General features: G+C 38.4%; 1 non-coding gene across 1 annotated transcript; it reads right to left on the bottom strand.

The window, feature by feature from the left end:
* Positions 1 to 5497: 5497 nt before the first annotated feature.
* On the bottom strand, positions 5498 to 5577 carry TRNAL-UAG (transfer RNA leucine (anticodon UAG)). The gene has a single exon. It is a non-coding gene; the product is annotated as a tRNA-Leu (tRNA).
* Positions 5578 to 8131: the final 2554 nt, after the last annotated feature.

The following is an 8131-nucleotide window of genomic DNA, read 5'->3' as shown; positions in this document are numbered from 1 at the left end:
TTGTCCATAACCCCAAGTTGAAGCATCTGTTTTAAACCTGTGATTATCACCATGAGTAATCAAGATAAGGTGGTTGCAGCATATACGAAACTCAATCTGGCTGATGAAGAAATTGAGGGTATTGAAATTGCTGAATATATTATTCAGATTGCTGAACAACACTGTTTCTTCTTCCTGGTCGGTCAGTTTCTTACTGCCAAGATGATTCACTTTGATTCTATGAGGAACACTTTGGCTGCGATTTGGAAGCCTGTCAAAGGAGTTACAATTACGGAATCAGACCTGGAAGGCCGATACCTCTTTCAGTTCTACCACGAACGAGATATTATGAGAGTACTCAATGACGGTCCCTGGACTTTTAATCAGAATGTATTGATCATCAAAAGGCTTGATGCTCTGGAACAGGCAACAAGGGTAGAGTTAAAGGATCTAATCATGTGGGTTCAAATCTCAGATTTACCTATTGGATTCCAAACAGATAGTATTTGTAAGATTTTGGGAGATAAGCTTGGCATCTATCTTGAAGCCGACCCTAATAATTTTACAGGTTTACGGAGGAATTATTTGCGTATTAAGGTGGCATTTGACATTACACAACCTTTGAAGCTGGGACAAAAATTGAAGAGGAGTGGAGGGAACTGGTTGTGGATTAATTACAGATACGAGAGGGTACCTCAATTTTGCTTCTATTGTGGCATTATTGGCCACTCAGATAAGTTTTGCATCAGTTTGTTTGACAATCCTAATAATCCCAGTGAACGACAATTTGGTAGCTTCCTTCGTGCAGCTCTTCGGAAGACAGGTACAGAAACAGGTAGAAGATGGCTTCGTAACCCGGGAGAAGAGCTGGAAGAGAATGATGATAGCGCTGACAAGGAATCGGTGTTGGTGGATATTTCTGATGGAAGTCAGAGATTGAATCCCAATAAGTCTGGCACTGGTACCAATCAGAATTCAAACCAACAGATGATGGTAAATATAAAGAGTGTGGGTAAGCAAGTGATCAATGTAACAGGGGAACAGGGCTTAATTCTTGATCCTAAAAGGCCTCGACGGGAAACAGAATCTATGGAAGTTGATGCTACAAATGACGACCAGTCAAAAAATGGAGCGGAGGTGGGACCTGTAAACCAGGCCCACCGAGGGCCATGAGTCTCCTAAGTTGGAACTGCCGTGGCTTGGGCAACCCATGGACAGTTAACGTCCTCAAGGATGTGGTGCGTGTCCATCGTCCATTAATAATGTTTTTAATGGAAACTATGGTTAAACATAAAACTGTGATCAGGGTTTGTAGACAGTTGGGTTTTGACAGATACTTTGTGGTTGACAGTAGAGGACACGGGGGTGGGCTTGCATTGCTTTGGAAAGATACGGTGACTGTGGATATTATCTCTTCATCTCAGAACTTTATTAATGCTACAATCTCAATTCAACATCTTCCTCCATGGCGACTAACTGGCTTTTACGGGTTCCCAAAAAGGAATAAAAGGAGAGAGTCTTGGGAGCTTCTCAAATCATTATTTGATCCTGCTGGACTGCCTTGGTGTTGTTTAGGTGATTTTAATGATCTACTTAGTGGAGAAGAAAAACGGGGTGGCAATAGACATCCAAACTGGTTAATTGAAGGTTTCCAAGAAGCGGTAAGTAGTTGCGGTTTGCATAGTGTACAGATGCAAGGGTATCAATTCACTTGGGAGGTCGGTAGGGGTACTAACAGGTGGATTGAAGAGTGCTTAGATAGAGTTCTTATCAATACTTCCTGGAGAAGTCATTTTGCTAACTCCAAGGTTCAGAACCTTAATACCACTTGTTCGGATCACACGGCACTTCTATTAACTTTGCAGCTATGGGTCCCGGTTCAGTTTGTTAAACGCTTCAGATTTGAGAATAGCTGGCTTCGAGAGCAAGCATGTGGCTCAGTTGTTCAACAAGCTTGGAATCAAAATACTATAGCTACAATTTCAGATAAAATCAGAACTTGCTCAGAGGCATTGAGGGTCTGGAGCAACGGTTTGGAAGGCAATTTTAGGCGGCTGTTAGCTGGGTTACGTTTACAGCTCGATAGACTTCGTGGACTTCATGATCAGTATAGTCTTAGTCTTTTCTCTAGATCATCTGAAGAATATATAAAAGTATTAAAACAGCAGGAAGATTTCTGGCGTCAGAGGGAAAAATTGTTCTGGTTACAAGAGGGGGATGCAAATACTAAATATTTTCATACCGTGGCATCGGCTAGAAAGCGGAATAACTCATTCACGGATCTCAGAAATAGTAATGGTGAGCTGTGTGGAAGGGGTACTGGACTTGAGGAATTATTGGGAGATTATTTTCAATCAATTTTTACTAGTCAGAACTCTGATGCATCTCGGGTTGTTCCTCATATTTTATCCCGTATTAGTCAGGATGTCAATGCGCAGCTATCACATCCGTTTTGTGCTGAGGAAGTTAAATCTGCTTGTTTCTCCATGAGGCCTGAAAAGAGTCCCGGTCCGGATGGATTAAATCCAGCATTCTATCAGCATTTTTGGAGTATAATTGGTGATGATGTGGTAAAATCGTGTCTCTTTTTTCTGGATCAGGCTAAATTACCTCCAAATTTGAACGACACTCTTATTGTACTTATCCCGAAGAAGCAAAATGTGAAGTTAGTTACTGATTTAAGACCCATTGCTTTATGCAATGTCTTGTTCAAAATCATTTCAAAGATGTTGGCTAATCGGTTCAAGCTTGCTCTACCCATGGTCATCTCTGAATCTCAAAGTGCTTTCCTAACCGGTAGACTGATCTCAGACAACATTATTATTGCCTATGAAGTCATCCATAAATTGAAGAATAAACGACAAGGTAAGAATGGTATCGCGGCTTTGAAGTTAGATATTAGTAAGGCATATGACCGTGTAGAATGGAGTTTTTTACACCAGGTATTAATTCAGATGGGGTTCAGTCATCAGTGGATTACATGGTTGCTAATGTGTATCACTTCAGTCACTTACAAAATTGTACATGGTGGATGTGAGATTGGGCCTATTATTCCAACCCGTGGACTCCGACAGGGGGACCCGTTATCTCCTTTCCTTTTTTTAATTTGTGCTGAAGGTCTTTCCTCACTTTTGCAAACTAAGGAAAGGACGGGGCTCATTCATGGCTGTCAGGTAGCTCGTTCAACACCATCTATCTCTCACTTATTTTTCGCCGACGACAGCTATCTATTCTTCAGAGCAAGCGCAACTGAGGCACAGGTAATTCGTGATTGTTTGTGTGATTATGAACTTGCTTCTGGTCAGAGTATTAATCTATAGAAATCGTCGATTCTATTTAGCAAAAATACTACTCTAGCTGACAAAATGGCTGTCAATTCAATTTTGGGTGTCAGAGAGGATGATGAAATGGGTTGTTACCTTGGCGCACCAATTGCGGTGGGAAGGAACAAAATGCAAACGTTCAGCTATATCAAGGAAAAAATCTGGAAGAGGATTAATAATTGGAAAGAGAGTTTCCTGTCCCGTGCGGGAAAAGAAATTCTAATTAAAGATGTTCTTCTGTCAATTTCTACCTTCATTTTAAGTGTTTTTCTTATGCCTGGTCAGTTTTGTGAAGATATTAATAAAATATTGAACCGATTTTGGTGGAAGTCGTCTAGCTCGGTAAGTAATAACATTCATTGGCAATGTTGGGAGAAGCTTTGTAGACCTAAGGCATGTGGTGGTATGGGATTTCGTAGCATTCATGAGTTCAACATCGCCCTGTTGGCGAAACAGGGATGGAGAATCCTTCTGTATCCAAATTCTCTTGTAGCAAAGGTATTAAAAGCCCGTTACTTTCCTTCTTCATCTTTCTTTCAGGCTGAATCTGGTCATAATCCCTCTTATGTGTGGAGGAGCATTCTTGCGGGTCGGGAAGTTTTAGCTAAAGGGGTTCGTCGTAAGGTGGGTAATGGGGAAAATACGCAGATATGGTGTAGTCCTTGGCTGCCTGTAAGAGAAAACCCATGCCCCTCTCCTGCAACGCTCGCTGTTCTACCAACTGGTTCTGTTAGGGACCTGCTTGAGGCGGATGGCCAATGGAATCGACGAATTGTGGATGAAATTTTTTACCCAAACGACCAAGTAAGTATTCTTTCTATTCCTCGTAGAAACTTGAATAGGGAAGATGGATGGTATTGGTTCTTTGATAAGACTGGAGTTTATCCTTTAAAAAGTGGCTATAAAGTTCTTCGGGAGGCATTGGATTTAAATCATAATGCTATGGTTCTAGATGTGTGGAGCTGTATTTGGAAATTGAAAGTAGCCCCAAAAATCAAGAATTGTATGTGGAGATTATTGCAGGTTGTTTACCGACTCTGGCAAATCTGAGCAGACGTCATAGTACATTACTGAATATTTGTCCAATTTGTTCCTGTGTTGGAGAGGATGAAAATCATGTGTTCCTTGAATGCATTCATATCCGAAAGGTGTGGTTCCATTACTTTGGGGATGACAGAATGCTTACTGTGGGTAATTTCTTCAATTGGCTTGAATCGCAGTTTAAGGCACGGTCTGAGGTGGAAAAAGCGGATCTTGCTGTTCTTATTTGGCGTATTTGGTCTCATAGAAATGGTGTAGTTTGGGAGAAGAAAATTTTGCAACCATGTACCATTATCGCAACAGCTAGGGAAGCAGCGAGGGAATGGCGTGAGGTCCAAATTAAATTTAATTGTCCATATAAATCTCTTGGAACTGGTTCGCCAAGATGGCAATTTCCGGTCGAGGGTCAGTTTGGGTGCAATGTTGATGCTGGTTTGTTTCCTTCTGATGTCTTTTTCTCGATTGGATTCTTGATTCGTGATCATCTAGGAACTTTTGTCTATGCGGGACAGATTGTCAATGATGGTTCAGTTGAACCGATTCTGGCTGAAGCAATTGCGGTGAAGGAGGCTCTTTCATGGATCAAAGGTTCATGTATTTGTAACATTGATGTTCGGTCTGATTGCTTGTCGGTTGTCCAAGCAATTCAGAAACCGACATTCAGTTTATCATACTTAGCTGATATTGTATTAGAATGTGTCAATTTGATTAGAGAGATTGATGGATGTTCAATCTCATTTGTTAAGCGATCAGCGAACTGTGCAGCCCATTGTCTTGCAAGAGCGGCGAGTTCTGAGTCTGGTTGTCGAGAGTGGTTTGTCCCACCCTCGTTTCTAAATAATGTTCTACTTTTCGATTTAATTCAATAAAGGTATTCTTTTATTAAAAAAAATATAGAAAAAATAAAAAAAATAAAACAAAAAATTGAAAAAATAAATGTTTTGTTATTCGTATAGAGTAAATGGTAATTTTTGTACATAAATTTTTGATTGATAATAGACTCAAACATAAAAAAAAAAAGTTAAATAGTTGACGAAAATAAAAGCCGATAAACTATATAATTATTTCTAGAAAAATAAAAAATTTCATCTCTTAAGATATATTGTCCTGTTTTTGTTTAAAATGATATAAAAAACCCAGAAAAAATGATTTATTGACAGCTGTGGGATTTGAACCCACGCCCTTTCGGACCAGAGCCTAAATCTGGCGCCTTAGACCACTCGGCCAAACTATCTTTGATGCTAAATAATTGTTATTGGTTGATTAATTCTATTAATTTTTTTATTAACGGCTGTTTGTTATATATTTTTAATGTGTTGCTTAATATATTTCTAATATTTTCTAGATGTGCGATATAATGTATAAAATGTATATATTATTTTAAAAATAGAATAAAATATAAAAAGCTTCAAAAGAACAGAGTTGGACAAATATGAGGCATGTATTAGGAGACTTCTTAAGGTAAATTTCATCGCTATTAACGATCATCTCCTAGGATACAACAGATTACGTAAGCAAACTCTTACTGTGTGTAGATTCGTTATCACTGGAGCAGGAAAACAACAACTTAGAGAGCATAATAATTTTTCCAAAAATCTCTAATCTTTGATCTTTGATAGTTCCATTGTATATAAATAGAACTCGAAAGGACACGTTTGTTCACGAACAAATATGACTGTACACGGACAGACTCGACTGTTCATAAATGATCACGACTGTTTACAAACGGACACGACTATTCATGAAGGGAGGTGTTTGTTGGTATTTAAATTAATTTCATAAATTTATTCAATTTTGTCCAACAATCCCCCATATGAATAAAATTAGAAACAAGACGATTACAACGTGGTGATAACTTTCTACAGTCGATATCTGCATATAATAGGTAGGCAATGTCCCTTGAACCTTCCATTGTGAAATTATATTTGCTTTACTGCTGGACTAGTAAATGTGATGTCCTTGAACTATTCTGCTGTTTGTGTAAACGACGATATACTCCACACAGATACCAACATAACACGGTATTGGTTCTCATGGTTATGTTTGTTATGATCATGAACATCGTCTGGTTCTGTGAGAGTTTTAGAGAACTAGGCCCCACTAGTCTCCTTTGAAGCGACCTCACTTCACTCTTACATAGGTGACTTTTTTTTTGATAGAAATGCTAATATTTCATTAAGTAGTAAAATTGCAAGTACAACATGACACTAGCAAGGAATAAAACCTCACATATATATAGGCTAAGCCTAATACATAGTCCAATAGGGCAAGAAAATGACTACTAAAAGCAAAAAGGGCCATTAAAGGCACATCAAACATAAACAATAGTTGAAACATATATTGATCGTAACTCCAAATTCGCCGTAAAGCAACTGCAGACCAATCTTCACCATTTGAACCATTCTGAACCTTCGGATCTAAGTCCTTTCTATTGCAACCACGTAGATCCAGTGATCTACGGATAAGATCTACCATCGTTTCTGCCCATGCTAAAACAGAAAAGGTTACAAAAACAAAGATTTTAACCAACAGATGCAATTCAAACGGATCTAGAGATTCAATAAAATATATAGGATCCAACTAAGAAACCGACACAAACAAAAGAAAAACAACTACGAAAAACAAATAACGGTGGGAGGACTTCCTCCTCAACTAGAAAGCAGCAAGAAGGAAGAGAGTTAACAGAAGATCGATGGTTTAGGATGGGGCAAAAGAAGAAAAAAGAAAGAAATGAGGAGGTGGGAGGCGGTGGTGAGTGTTGGATGAAGGAAGGAAGGAGATTTTTAGAGAGAAGTGAGAGCTTCTCTCACCTGCCGACATACCCAATTGTAGTATTCTCTTACATAGGTGACTTATTTGCTCAACATTTCTGATGTACAATCTATCATTAAATGCATATAGCTTAACCATTTTCCCATTTTTATGTCACTATTTACATCTAGGAATTGACTTGGGTTTGACCCCCACAATGACCACACAAGGTTTATGAAATTAGGTTATCCCTTTGAACCTAGATCTTGGGATCTCAAGTCAACAAGGTTGGGTTTTTCTTCACATAACGCCTTAAATTTAATGGGCTTGAGTCCCATTCCTTTCGATGTCTTTTCAATTTGATCTCGGTTTAACCTTTAGGTTAGCGGATCCGATGTGTTATCCTTTGATTCTATAAAATTAATAAGGACACTCGTTGAGATCAATTGACTAAGGGTGTTATCATACAGAAGCTTTTCTACCCGCGTTCATTATTCAAAAGCTTTTTATACCACATACTCACCAATTGATATGACATTTTTGCTTCCCTTCCATCATTGTGACGTACTCATTTTAAGGCGATTTGATTTCTACATTTTCAGTGACTTTCACAAATTTAATTTTTAGCCAACTAATGTTCATCTACTGGCGTCTAGTTCAGCTCGATAACATCATTGCTCAGATTTTTCAATTTGTGACATTTCACATTTCTAATGAAAATCAACCCTTACGTATGACAATGTCAAAGTATGGAATTTTTTTATTAGAAATATGAAATGTCACAAATTGAAAATTTTGAGTAATGATGTTATTGAGCTGAACTAGACGCTAGTAGATGAACATTAGTTGGCTAAAAATTATATGTGTGAAAGTCACTGAAAATGTAGAAATCAAATCGCCTTAAAACGAGTACGTCACAATGATGGAAGGGAAGCAAAAATGTCATATCAATTGGTGAGTATGCAGTATAAAAAGCTTTTGAATGATGAACGCGAGTAGAAAAGCTTCTGTAATTTGTGACAGTTCACATTTCTAAT

The sequence above is a fragment of the Euphorbia lathyris genome, chromosome 1 (assembly GCF_963576675.1).
Source record: "Euphorbia lathyris chromosome 1, ddEupLath1.1, whole genome shotgun sequence".
NCBI lineage: Eukaryota > Viridiplantae > Streptophyta > Magnoliopsida > Malpighiales > Euphorbiaceae > Euphorbia > Euphorbia lathyris.
Note: the sequence above shows the minus strand (reverse complement) of the source record. Positions and strands in the feature narration are given on the sequence as shown.